At 36.2% G+C, this 14,462-nt stretch overlaps 1 non-coding gene across 1 annotated transcript; it reads right to left on the bottom strand.

The window, feature by feature from the left end:
- Positions 1-13,904: 13,904 nt before the first annotated feature.
- TRNAF-GAA (transfer RNA phenylalanine (anticodon GAA)) lies at positions 13,905-13,977 on the bottom strand. The gene has a single exon. It is a non-coding gene; the product is annotated as a tRNA-Phe (tRNA).
- Between the last annotated feature and the right edge of the window lie 485 nt (positions 13,978-14,462).

Here is a 14,462-nt window from a genome sequence, read left to right on the forward strand (position 1 = left end):
GGAAGAGTTTACTTTTTTTTTGCAAAATTTCTGTAAATTTGAAGTTGAACTTAATTAAACAAGCCAAGCAATTTGCTCACAATCACAAGAAATTTTTCCCCCGCCATATTTTCTTCCCCTCTGTTTGTCCACTACCTCGGCTAAACCTAAGCAAAAGAAAAAGAGGTCCAAGAGACAGACCCGAATAAAGAAGAAATAGTAATCTTTGACGAATTAGGAAGAAAAAGGATTCTTATTTTGATACAAGAAGAATCGGCACAAGAAAAAGGCTTTTTCTTGTGCCGAATAGACGATTAAGAAGACCTGCAATCCCTCCGAAAAAGAAGAAATTTTAATTTGATTGTTCTCGCCTTTGCCTTGGATTCTCTTCTTTTGCATGGGATATAAATAAGGAATTCCAGACATCTCATAAACAAAAAGCAGTCTAAACAAAAAAAGGATTTCCAAAATAGATCATAGATAATTCTAGCAATTGCCAATAAATCGAGGCTTTTTACCAACTTGATGGTAAGAAATCCCGGGACCTAGAAATTCATTTCGTACAATTGAACCTTTTCAAACTGTTTCTTTTTGAGAACCAAAAAAACTTGTGCCAAAATAACGGATGCGAAGAAGAACAAAAGGCCTTGGACACGTAATGGATCCTGAAGCACGATTTCTGCGTCCCCCTGACCAAAACCTCCCACATTAGGATTGCTTGTTAATGGTTGATCAAGCTTGATGGATTCCCCCTCTGAAACAAGAAGTTCTGGTCCGGGAGGTATAATATCAATCACTTGGCGTCCATCTGATGCATCAACTATGGATATTTCATACCCCCCCTTTTCTTTACGTAGTATTTTTCTTACTATACCTGTTGACGTAGCATTATAGACTGTATTGTTACTCTTGCTACCATCAGGATAGATCTGTCCTCTTCCTCGGTTTCCCCCTACATATATGGGATATTTTAAGAAATGAGCATCTTTCTTCGTAGCAGGATCAGGGGAAAGAATGGGAAAGACAATTTCACTATATTTCTTACCGGGAACAGGGCCTATCACAAGAATGTTTTTTTTATCGGGACGATAACTCTGAAAAGCAAGATTTCCTATCTTTTCTTTTAACTCAGGGGAAATACGATCGGGCGGCGCTAATTCGAATCCCTCGGGCAAAATAAGAACAGCACCTACATTCAACCCTCCCTTTTTTCCATTAGCAAGAACTTGTTTCAATTGCATATCATAAGGAATTCGAAGAACTGCTTCAAATACAGTATCGGGAAGCACAGCTTGGGGAACTTCAATATCGACGGGCTTGCTAGCTAAATGGCAATTGGCACATACAATTCGTCCAGTTGCTTCTCGTGGGTTTTCATAACCCTGCTGCGCAAAAATGGGATATGCATTTGAAATAGATGTCCGAGTTATTACGTATATCATGATCGATACAGAAATCGATCGAGTTATCTGTTCCTTTACCCAAGAAAAAGTATTTCTATTTTCCATGTCCAATCGCAGATCCCAGAATTTCTACAATAAATTAGATAGGTAGCTAAGCTAATCTAGTTCCCTATACACGAATCTGTTGTCATTCTACTGCAACAGTTGTACTGCAATGATGAATACCTTAAAGTAGGTATAAATAGAAAGAATTTTGCTAAAATGGAAAAGGGCTTTCTTTCTAAAAAAAGATGCTTGCTAATTTGATTAATATTAATATCGGGAGATCAAATGAATTTATGCTTCACTAATTGAATGATAAATGACTACAAGCGAAGGAGATAGACGATTTAAACAAAAAAAGACCCAAAATTTCAAACATGTATCTAGAATTACTGGAAAACTACAAACAAAAATAGTGAAAATAAGCTCGTTAGGAGCCCATCCAAAATCGTTGTAGACCCAACGAATTACTAGTTCCCAACCACGGGTGGAGTGAAATCCAACAAAAAAATCAGTAACTAAAAGAATAAAAAAAGCTTTTATTGAGTCATTTAAATTATAGAAGAATTCCTGAACCCAAGAATTCAAAATGACAAGTTCCTCTTTACCCAGAAAAAAAGAACCACTTAGAATAGCCAAACAGATTATATTTGTCGAGAAATGCAAAATGGTATGGAGATGATCCTCATTATTTATTTTGACCCATTGTATTATTTCCTTGTGTATTCCTGTAGGAGGTTTTTGTACATGTGTCTTTAGTTTCCCTTTTATCATCTCGTCCAAGAGAGAAAGTTCTTCTAATTCTATGAATCTTTCTAGAATCCTTTTCTCTTGAATATCAGTTAAGAGAGTTTCGGATTGCCTGGTATTCCACCAATTCTTAATCCAAAGTTCCAGACATTTGTTAAATGAGGAAGAGACCCCCCAAGGCAAAAGTACGATAAATACAAGATATAGTAAAGAAGGCAATGCTTTCTTTTTTTTCATTTTTGATCTGTAAATGGAGTTGTTAATGAATATGCTTCATTCGCTGACTCTATTCCATTCCCTGACTCTATATGATGATATTTCTATTTCATGATATTTCTATTTCTTTGAAGCAAAAACTCTATAGGTTTGATACCCTGTATCTATTCTTCTTTTTTGTATATTAGTTATTAGTGGAATTTCAGTGCATTGGGTTCTTTCTTAGATCTAGATGGAATGAAATAGTGAAATAGAATAAAAAAAAAGCCCTTTCGGATGAAAAAGGAAGAATAGTATGCGATATATCTAACTTGGATAAAAAAAAATTAAAAGCAAATTTCTCTTATCCTCGTTTGTTCCTTCCTTTAGATAAATACTTAAAAATCCCCTTACAATAACAAATCCAATTTAGAAGGGACTTCCTCCCTGTGTTGAGAAAACTTTTCTTCTTCCAATTCTTCTTTTCTTCATTCAACTCAGTTCAAAAAAGATACCTCAAAATACTTCAATTGGTACGCGCAAGAAATAGGCCAATTCGGCAGCTTTTTGTTCAATTTCTCGTGGAGTAAAAAATTTATCATCAGTACGAGTCAAGGGAATGATCCCCTGGCCCCGGATTTCCATATAAAGAATACGACGAGGATAAAGACCCTCTTTAACCTGAATTCTAATTGATTGGATATCCCGCATAAGGAATCGAAGGAAGACGCGACGTTTTATTCCAGGGAATCCCCAACGAAAAATGCACACTATTCCCTCTTTTCTATCGAATCGGTCATAACCACTACCTACATTCCACAAAATAGTACACCACAAGTAGGAGCTAATGAATAGGCCTGCGATTCCGTAGAAAGACATCACGACCCCCTGCGGAAAAAAAAGAATTTCTTGAGATGGAAGTATAGATATAATATTCTTACCAAGATAACTGGAAATCCCAACCGATAAGAATCCTAGTGAACCTAGAAAAAGAATACAGGCCCAGAAAAAATTACCCCTTTTTCGAGAACCTTTTAGAAGTTCTACCCATATGTGTTCTGATCGCCAATTCATATTAGATATACTAAATCCAGCAGCGGTCGATTGAAATTGAGAGAATAAGCTAAATAATTTTGACTTTACTTTTTTTGATTCTGAAATCGCCTTCAGCAACTAGTACTCCTGTGAAATAATAGGTTAGATACATTGACTTTCTATTCAAAAAATATTCGTTGATTCAATTAAAATAAATAAAATAAAACTCGCTATACCTGGCTCTGCATATTCATGCATTTATGCTCGTAGCCTATATCCGCATCCATAACCGTTTTTCATTTGTGTGTAGAAAGTGTGTGTAGAAAAAGCCACATACCCTACCATATTATATTACTTACACTAAAAAATACTAGACAATCTTATTTTTTTGCACATAAAGAAATAAAGAAGTCATTGCAATTGCCGGAAATACTAAGCCTACTAAAGGCACGAAAATAGAAGGTAAGTTTAAATCCGTCATGGAATAGGTGTCTCAATTCAAATTTACTATTTCTATCTAGTCGAAAAATATCTTAAGATTCTTATGATATAATTAAGTATATCTATTATAAGGAATATTGACTATTGTATTGTATTTTTTATTTTTAGTTTGAAAAATATTCTGTAAAAAAAATGAAAGGATAATAAGAAAATTCCAAAAAAGGAGAACTAATTAAAAAGATTTTATTTTGATTTTCCCATCCTCATGGCCTTTCTATCTTTCTAATCTAATTTGAAATTGGATTCAAAAGAAAGCGGTTAGAATTTACTTCCTGCATACATACTTCTCTAGAAGCGCATACAATAATGCGTGGTAAAGGCGGAAAAATAGTATATTCAATCAAAATCAAAGGGCAAATTATCTTACCTACTATAGATCCCCTACTACCCTCTTAGACTTTAAAAGGCGATATACCACCCAAAGAAAGGGTATGAAAATGCCGGGTGGAGTTAGCTTTTCGACGAAGACCTGTCCCGTGCAGCGAAGCCCTGTTAGTAAGACCCCCCGCAATAATGGATTATAGAAGAATATTATTCCAAATACTCCTCTGGACGCATATAGTAGCATTGCGATTCCGAATCTTTTTTATTTATGAATATGAACAGAAAAAATTCATTGTATCGTTGGGTCGGAGCGGAGGTTTGGTCCAGAAAAATTAGAAACAAAACGTCTACTCTACCGCATTGAAGTCTATAGCGCTGTATTTCCACGAAAGTATAATTCTTACCATCAGGATACGATCCTTTCTTTTGAACTAAACGTCTCTACGATGGGTCCAGGTTCTATGTCCAATCCCAAATCAAGGATTTCTCGCTCTTGATCGGAGTCATAAACTAAAAAAAAACTACCTTTTTATCCTTTTTCTCAAGGTTATAGAAAACTTCCTTATCTAGTTCTAGCATTTTGAAAAAAAAAAAATGCTTCTTTTTTTACACACAGTTCGAGTCACTTGTTGACTCACGATTACGCCTGTTAAAAGTTTCAAACGTCCTCTTTTTTGAAATTGAAAGAGAGTCCTATAAAAAGGTCTAACTTCCAAACTATGTCTTTTTTCATTCATTCTCCTTTAGTTTTTTTCTCTATCTAGAAGTGGAATAGAATAACCCGGTTGAAGGGTAATGATCATACGTCTGTAATGCATTGTATGGCCCAGAATAGGTCCTATTCTTCTACCTTTTCCAGGTAGTCGATGGCTATTCACAGCTACCACCTTAACACCAAAGAAGAGTTCGACCCAATGCTTTATTTCTGTCTTAGTGAATCCCGATTCGACATTAAAAGTATATTGATTCTTTCCCAATAAACGAAGACTTTTTTCTGTAAATACTGCGTATTTGATTCCATTATCATTATCATATGATAATACTATATTTTATTATTTTATTATTTTATTTGTATTTCTTTATTGTATTATACCTTAATATATATATTCTAGATATATAGAATAGACGAATCTCAATTTGTCAAGTCTCATGATCATATCATGATCTATTTTTATTCGGCTCAATCTTTTTTTTCTAAAAAAGATTGAGCCGAGTTTAATTGCAATCAATTAGAAGAATAAAGAAGAATTACTGCATTTCATAACTGATTTTTTTCTCTTTTTATTTCGTTTCTTTTTTATTTATACCTTCTTTATCTTTAGTTTTATCTAGTTAATCAATAGTATCTACCGGCTCGAACTCGAATTTGATCGCCTTCCATACTTCACAAGCTGCGGCTAGTTCAGGACTCCATTTGCAAGCTGCTCGGATAATTTCATTACCTTCGCGAGCAAGATCGCGCCCTTCGTTACGAGCTTGTACACAGGCTTCTAAAGCCACTCGATTAGCTGCTGCACCAGGTGCATTTCCCCAAGGATGTCCTAAAGTTCCTCCACCAAATTGTAATACAGAATCGTCCCCAAAGATTTCGGTCAGAGCTGGCATATGCCAAACATGAATACCACCTGAAGCTACCGGTATAACACCTGGCATGGATACCCAGTCCTGAGTGAAAAAGATACCGCGAGCACGATCTTTTTCAATAAAATCATCGCGCAATAAATCAACAAAACCTAAAGTCATTTCGCGTTCCCCTTCTAACTTACCTACTACTGTACCGGAGTGGATATGATCTCCCCCAGACATACGCAATGCTTTAGCTAATACACGGAAATGCATACCATGATTTTTCTGTCTATCAATAACTGCATGCATTGCACGGTGAATGTGAAGAAGTAGGCCATTGTCGCGGCAATAATGAGCCAAAGTAGTATTTGCGGTGAATCCCCCAGTTAAGTAGTCATGCATTACAATAGGAACCCCTAATTCTCTTGCAAATACAGCTCTCTTAATCATTTCTTCACATGTACCCGCAGTCGCATTCAAGTAATGCCCCTTGATTTCACCGGTTTCGGCCTGTGATTTATAAATAGCTTCGGCACAAAAGACAAAACGGTCTCTCCAGCGCATAAATGGTTGTGAGTTTACGTTTTCATCATCTTTGGTAAAATCAAGTCCACCACGTAGACACTCATAACACGCTCTACCATAATTTTTTGCGGATAATCCCAATTTTGGTTTAATAGTACATCCCAATAAAGGACGACCGTACTTGTTCAACTTATCTCTTTCAACTTGGATACCATGAGGCGGGCCTTGGAAAGTTTTTGAATAAGTAGGGGGAATTCGTAGATCCTCCAAACGTAGAGCACGTAGGGCTTTGAAACCAAATACGTTACCTACAATGGAAGTAAACATGTTAGTAACGGAACCCTCTTCAAATAGGTCTAATGGATAAGCTACATAACAGATCCATTGGTTGTCTTCCCCAGCAACAGGCTCGATGTGATAGCATCGTCCTTTGTAACGATCAAGACTGGTAAGTCCATCAGTCCAAACAGTTGTCCATGTACCAGTAGAAGATTCGGCAGCTACTGCAGCCCCTGCTTCTTCGGGCGGAACCCCAGGCTGAGGACTTACTCGGAATGCTGCCAAGATATCAGTATCCTTAGTTTCATACTCTGGGGTGTAGTAAGTCAATTTATAATCTTTAACACCAGCTTGAAATCCAACACCTGCTTTAGTTTCTGTTTGTGGTGACATAAGTCCCTCCCTATAACTCTTGAATTAAGAATTCTCACAATAACAGGGTCTACTCGATGTTAATTAGGCGTAAATGAAACTTTAGCAAAAATCTCGTAAAACAAAAAGGATATTCAATTAATATAATATCAACTCATTAAAGAAAATTGAGGGCATGCTTAGGTTAATGAATATGTTTCATTCATATATAATGCGTACACCCTGTGTATGTTCTATCCTATAGGAATTCCAATATAGGAATTCGATAGGAATTGAGTTGTTGTTATGGTAAGTTAACACGGTTCGTTATTAAACCATGGATTTGATTTACCAAATCCATAATTATTGTATACTCTTTGATAGATATAGCGCAACCCAAATTAATTCCTAATCCTTATTTTACAAGTTCTTAATAGTTCTCTTTTCTTATTTTGAATGCAAATACCTAACTAAATACTAATAAAATTCTTTGTTGACAGCAATCTATGCTTCACAGTAGTATATATTTTGTATATCGAAGTCCTAGATAGGAAAGTAGAGTAGGCACAGATCCTCCACAAAAGGCAAAATGTATATGAAAAAAAAGATTGATTGAACTTTCCAATGGACTCATTCCATGAGTAAACGATTGAATGGGATTCGCTTGGGCAACGAAATCAAGTCCTGGTCCCCTTTTCTCTCTTATTGAATTAACTAATTCATTTCCTTTTTACTTTTGGATTTTTTTTGATTTGATTTGGCATTATTCAACAATAAAAAAAGAAAAATTTCGACAAATTCCTTTTTTTTAATTATGTGATAATTATGAGAACCAATCCTACTACTTCTCCTCCCGGGGTTTCCACAATTGAAGAAAAAAGTACAGGTCGTATCGATCAAATTATTGGACCCGTGCTGGATGTCACTTTTCCCCCAGGCAAGTTACCTTATATTTATAACGCTTTGGTAGTCCAGAGTAGAGACACTGCCGATAAGCAAATTAATGTGACTTGTGAGGTACAACAATTATTAGGAAATAATCGAGTTAGAGCTGTAGCTATGAGTGCTACGGACGGGTTGATGAGAGGAATGGAAGTGATTGACACGGGAGCTCCTCTCAGTGTTCCGGTCGGTGGAGCTACTCTCGGACGAATTTTCAACGTTCTTGGGGAGCCTGTTGACAATTTGGGTCCTGTAGATAGTAGTGCAACGTTCCCTATTCATAGATCTGCGCCTGCCTTTATCGAGTTAGATACGAAATTATCCATCTTTGAAACAGGTATTAAGGTCGTCGATCTTTTAGCTCCTTATCGACGTGGAGGAAAAATAGGACTATTTGGGGGGGCTGGAGTAGGTAAAACAGTACTGATCATGGAATTAATCAATAACATTGCTAAAGCTCATGGGGGCGTATCCGTATTCGGTGGAGTAGGGGAACGGACTCGTGAAGGAAATGATCTTTATATGGAAATGAAGGAATCCGGAGTAATTAATGAAAAAAATATTGAGGAATCAAAGGTAGCTCTAGTCTATGGCCAAATGAATGAACCACCGGGAGCTCGTATGAGAGTTGGTTTAACTGCCCTAACTATGGCGGAATATTTCCGAGATGTTAATAAGCAAGACGTGCTTTTATTTATCGATAATATCTTTCGTTTTGTTCAAGCAGGATCAGAGGTATCCGCTTTATTAGGGAGAATGCCCTCCGCAGTGGGTTATCAACCTACTCTTAGTACAGAAATGGGTTCTTTGCAAGAAAGAATTGCTTCTACTAAAAAGGGATCTATAACTTCGATTCAAGCAGTTTATGTACCTGCAGACGATTTGACCGACCCTGCCCCTGCCACAACATTTGCACATTTGGATGCTACTACCGTACTTTCCAGAGGATTAGCTTCCAAGGGTATTTATCCAGCAGTAGATCCTTTAGATTCAACCTCGACTATGTTACAGCCTCGGATCGTTGGCAACGAACATTATGAAACTGCGCAAAGAGTTAAGGAAACTTTACAACGTTACAAAGAACTTCAGGACATTATCGCAATTCTTGGCTTGGATGAATTATCGGAAGAGGATCGTTTAACTGTAGCAAGAGCAAGAAAAATTGAGCGTTTCTTATCACAACCGTTCTTTGTGGCAGAAGTTTTTACTGGTTCTCCAGGAAAGTATGTTGCTCTTGCGGAAACTATTAGGGGATTTCAACTAATCCTTTCCGGAGAATTAGACGGCCTACCTGAACAGGCTTTTTATTTGGTGGGTAACATCGATGAAGCTAGCACGAAAGCTATAACCTTAGAAGAGGAGAACAAATCGAAGAAATGAAATTAAATCTTTATGTACTGACTCCTAAGCGAATTATTTGGGATTGTGAAGTGAAAGAAATCATTTTATCCACTAATAGTGGCCAAATTGGCGTATTACCAAACCACGCCCCCATTAACACAGCAGTAGATATGGGTCCTTTGAGAATACGCCTCCTCAACGACCAATGGTTAACAGCGATTCTGTGGAGCGGTTTTGCGAGAATAGTTAATAATGAGATCATCATTTTAGGAAATGATGCGGAACTGGGTAGTGATATTGATCCGGAAGAAGCTCAAAAGGCACTTGAAATAGCCGAAGCTAACTTGAGTAAAGCTGAGGGTACGAAAGATTTGGTTGAAGCGAAGCTCGCTCTCAGACGAGCTAGGATACGAATCGAGGCTGTCAATTGGATTCCCCCATCCAATTGAAGACAATCCAGTGGTTTATAGTTGATACAAAGAAAAAGGGAAGAGGGGTAGAAAAAGTTATTAGATAGCGAAGCGAAGTAAGTCCAATGCTATCTAGTAATTTTTCTACCTACTTACCTACTATTGGATTTGAACCAATGACTCCCGCCGTATGAAAGCAATACTCTAACCACTGAGTTAAGTAGGCAATTTATCACCACAAAGGAAGACCCATTACTTCGATCGATTATATATTGAATCCCTTTTCTAAGCAATACCGCTCTGTTATTGGTCTGTTATATACTAAATACTAAACTAAATACTAAACAGATACAGATCAAAGGGGTATCCTCTGGCATTAGAAAATATTCATCTTGACAAGAAATTATCTATATGTTAAGATATCTCTGATAAGGGCTATAGCTCAGTTCGGTAGAGCAACTCGTTTACACGTGCGCCAATGCTTTTCAAAGGAGCTTATTATGCAATGAACATAATCGATCTTATTGCAAAATCAATGTCTTACTTCATAGATTCGAGAGAATAGGAGAACAGTAGCCTGACAAACAGTCGGTTCAGTCCGATTCAGGTGCCAATTCAGGTGCCTAATCAAATAGAACCCTTATGGATTTGCTAGTTGATAAGGTAAATATCCAGCCCACTAAATGCTAGGCGTAATGAGGATAAGGGCCTCCAAAAAACTTCTTTTCGTTCTATGAACTTTAAGGTGTATGAAGTCTCATAGTTAACTCTTGCAGTGGAACGATAGAGACTCCATTTCACTTAGGTTGATTTAATTTAGACCGGAGGCAGACCTAAGTCAAGGTAATCCTCCTTTGAAACACTTTGGTATTGCTCCTAGATAGATCATAATACAAAAAATCAATCAGAGCACAGGGAGCCATCTCATTATCTTTCCGTAAAGAAAAACTATGGTGGACTAACTGATCTTTAAATCAGTTTATGAAAGAGCCCAATGCAAAAAAATGCATGTTGGGTCTTTGAAACAGTTCAAATCATTTCGATAATAATCCGTTTGATCTGTTTTACCGAGAAGGTCTACGGTTCGAATCCGTATAGCCCTAATATGCCCTTTTTTAGATTTTAGGATCTCTATCCTATGTTTTCTTTAGTTTAGTATAGTTTTCATTTTCTCATTAGTATTTGTTTATAGACTGGATAGGCGCCTGCGACATAGAATAGAGATAAAAGCATTACCAAAGGCTCATTCATCGAAAATCAAAATCATACAGACAGGAAAAGAAAAACGAATTTCTATCAAATCAATAGAAGAAAGGATCCTTTCCCTGATTTGAATCCCGTCCTCCTTCAAATAGGATATCTCTAGACTTCCCTATAATAACTGCAATGATTTTATCCATTTTGCGAATTCCTACTTTGTTTTAAGTATATTTATTACTTTGTTTATAGATACATTATGTAAATTGATCAACTTTAAATAGAAAAAATAAAGTAAAGAGTAAATAAGAAAACAGAATATTCTGTCTCATAGTTCTGAAATAGAGTTCTTTATTTTTATTTTATAGTATTACTTCTCATTAATTATACTGCATAGATTAGTCCTACTATCTTAATTAGGTTCTAATTTAGTATATTCTCATTTTTATTTAATAGTCTCTTATTATTTTATTATTAAATATTAAATAAAGGATAGAGCTATTCTTTTTTCTAGAGATTCTAGAGAAAGCGAGACAAAGTGAAACGAGAAAGTTTTCTTTATATAAGAATTAGATCTACATACACCATATCTAAATAGAATGGAAATCCAAAAGAAAGGGAGTTGGGATTCCATTGGATGAATCTTTAAAGAAGATGCAGCACAGAGGAAACAAAGGCTAAACTTAAACTAAGCGCTTTTGTTTGAACAAAAAAGATTCTTGTTTCACCGAGGAAAAGAGAGAAGTTCTGGATAAATTGACAATGCTGAATTGAATTGACTAATTTAAGTTCCGCCTATTCCACATTAATGGGAGTACATTATGTTTCTGCTTCACGAATATGATATTTTTTGGACATTTCTAATAATAGCAAGCCTTATTCCTATTTTGGCATTTTCGATTTCAGGACTTTTAGCCCCGGTTAGTGAAGGACCAGAGAAGCTTTCTAGTTATGAATCGGGTATAGAACCCATGGGAGGGGCTTGGGTACAATTCCGAATACGCTATTATATGTTTGCGCTCGTTTTTGTTGTTTTTGATGTGGAAACCGTCTTTCTATACCCTTGGGCAATGAGTTTCGACGTATTGGGTGTATCCGTTTTTATCGAAGCTTTGATTTTCGTGCTTATCTTAGTTGTTGGTTTAGTTTATGCATGGCGAAAAGGAGCCTTGGAATGGTCTTAACTGAATATTTAGACAAAAAAAAAGAAGGAAAAGATTCTATTGAGACAGTTATGAATTTGATTGAGTTTCCCTTACTTGACCAAACAAGTTCCAATTCTGTTATTTCAACTACACCAAATGATCTTTCGAATTGGTCAAGACTCTCCAGTTTATGGCCCCTTCTATACGGTACCAGTTGTTGTTTCATTGAATTTGCTTCATTAATAGGCTCACGATTCGACTTTGATCGTTATGGATTGGTACCAAGATCAAGTCCTAGGCAAGCAGACCTAATTTTAACAGCCGGTACGGTAACAATGAAAATGGCTCCCTCTTTAGTGAGATTATACGAGCAAATGCCTGAACCAAAATACGTCATTGCTATGGGAGCCTGTACTATTACAGGGGGAATGTTCAGTACGGATTCCTATAGTACTGTTCGGGGAGTTGATAAGTTAATTCCTGTGGATGTCTACTTGCCGGGCTGCCCACCTAAACCGGAGGCAGTTATAGATGCCCTAACAAAACTTCGTAAGAAGATATCGCGAGAAATAGTTGAGGATCAAACTCTATCTCAAAATAAAAATAGATGTTTTACTACCAGTCACAAGCTTTATGTTAGGCGCAGTACTCATACAGGAACTTATGAGCAAGAATTGCTCTATCAATCACCATCTACATTAGATATATCTTCTGAAACTTTTTTCAAATCCAAAAGTTCAGTACCTTCCTACAAATTAGTGAATTAGGAGAGGGGCTCTTTTGTGTAGAAAAATAAAAAGCAGGGCAATCTTTCAAACTTGCATCCGAAATGTGAAATATTTATACAAAGAGGGAGAGATGAAGACAATGCAGCAGGGTTGGTTATCTAATTGGCTAGTCAAACATGAGGTGGTTCATAGATCTTTGGGCTTTGATCACCGAGGAATAGAGACTTTACAAATAAAAGCAGGGGATTGGGATTCCATTGCTGTCATTTTATATGTATATGGTTACAATTATTTACGCTCCCAATGTGCTTATGATGTAGCACCCGGTGGATCTTTAGCTAGCGTGTATCATCTTACGAGAATACAATATGGTATAGATAATCCAGAAGAAGTCTGCATAAAAGTCTTTGCCCAAAAGGATAATCCTAGAATTCCGTCTGTCTTCTGGATTTGGAGAAGTGCCGATTTTCAAGAACGCGAATCTTATGATATGGTGGGAATCTCTTATGATAATCATCCGCGCCTTAAACGTATCCTAATGCCTGAAAGTTGGATAGGCTGGCCCTTACGTAAGGATTATATAACCCCCAATTTTTATGAAATACAAGATGCTCATTGAATGATAAGAAATTCATGCTCACTTATACAACACAACTCCAGATTTTATTCAAGTCAAGGAATATTTTTAGGTTCTTTTCCTAGATGAAACGGAATACCTATTTATAATTAATTCCTAATTATACAAAAGCATTCCAGATAGACTGAGCAAAAAAAGGGTTTCATTTGGATTCCCCTATTTTGAAAATCGCATATTAATTTCCTTCATATGAACAGAAAAATAGGATGACTCAAAGAAGTTCTCTACCAGGAACTTTGTACCGCGCACATTACTTAGCACAACTAGGAAAATAAGATAAGATAAAGATAAGCAAGACTAAAAAAATATTCGTCGGAATAGCGGAATACAAAATTAAGAAACGCAAAAAAATAAAGGGGAATCTCACCCCCTTCTTTATCATAAAGAAAAGATATATTTTAAAACTTCTTTAAAAAGAAAAAGAAGTGCCTCTATATTTATATTATAGATTTATCCACTTAGATGAATAAATATTATTAATGAATATGTATCACAATCCATCTCGAGGTATTTGGATCAATACCTATTCGGTGGATCTTTTTTTTTTTTTTCTCTGCCAGGAACCAGATTTGAACTGGTGACACGAGGATTTTCAGTCCTCTGCTCTACCAACTGAGCTATCCTGACCTTTTCTTGTGCATCATCCTAGTAGAGTATTTGTATCTATGTCAATTAAAAGGACTAAAAATTAATTAAAGTATTTCAAATTTTAAATTTGAAAATGGGGGGGGTAGTCCTATGCATTGTGCATGGTTTACTTAAATAAAACTTAAAAATAGAGTGAATAACCAAGATTTCTTGCCGATACTCTAATAAAAAAGAAATCTATTCAATGAATAGGATAAGATCCATTGAGTTCTCTTCGCATTCCTTTGTGAAAGAGTAGAATGAGAAAGCTAATGAATCTTAAACCCATTGCATTGATAAAAAGAAAAAAAAGTGCATTGATAAAAAGAAAAAAAAAAAGAGGATAAATAATAATAATATAGTATAGTTAGGGAATAAAAGAGGATTTGGGGATAGAGGGACTTGAACCCTCACAACTTATAAAGTCGACGGATTTTCCTTTTACTAGAAATTTCATTGTTGTCAGTATTGACATGTAGAATGGG

This window comes from Triticum urartu, unplaced genomic scaffold, assembly GCF_056163025.1.
Source record: "Triticum urartu cultivar PI428250 unplaced genomic scaffold, HENAU_Tu73 scaffold2, whole genome shotgun sequence".
NCBI lineage: Eukaryota > Viridiplantae > Streptophyta > Magnoliopsida > Poales > Poaceae > Triticum > Triticum urartu.